This window comes from Lupinus angustifolius, chromosome LG10 (genome assembly GCF_001865875.1).
Source record: "Lupinus angustifolius cultivar Tanjil chromosome LG10, LupAngTanjil_v1.0, whole genome shotgun sequence".
NCBI classification, from domain to species: Eukaryota; Viridiplantae; Streptophyta; class Magnoliopsida; order Fabales; family Fabaceae; genus Lupinus; species Lupinus angustifolius.
This window is the reverse complement of record NC_032018.1, coordinates 5,949,687-5,949,948: the sequence shown is the minus strand read 5'-3', so window position 1 is coordinate 5,949,948 and position 262 is coordinate 5,949,687.

Genomic DNA, 262 nt, shown 5'->3' with positions numbered 1-262 from the left:
AACTATAGCGAAACCCTGAATGTGGAATCTTGTGGTACTAAGCGTAAAATTGAAAATAATAATTCAAGTGCATTATGGCACAAGCGCCTAGGTCACATTCCTCAAAAGAGAATTGAGTATCTTGTGTCAGATGGGATTTTGGATTCCATTGACTTCACAAACCTTAAAGTTTGCGTCAAATGCATAAAAGGAAAACAGACCAAACAATCGAAATATGGTGCATATAGAGTTTCAGACGTCTTAGAATTGATACATACGAATA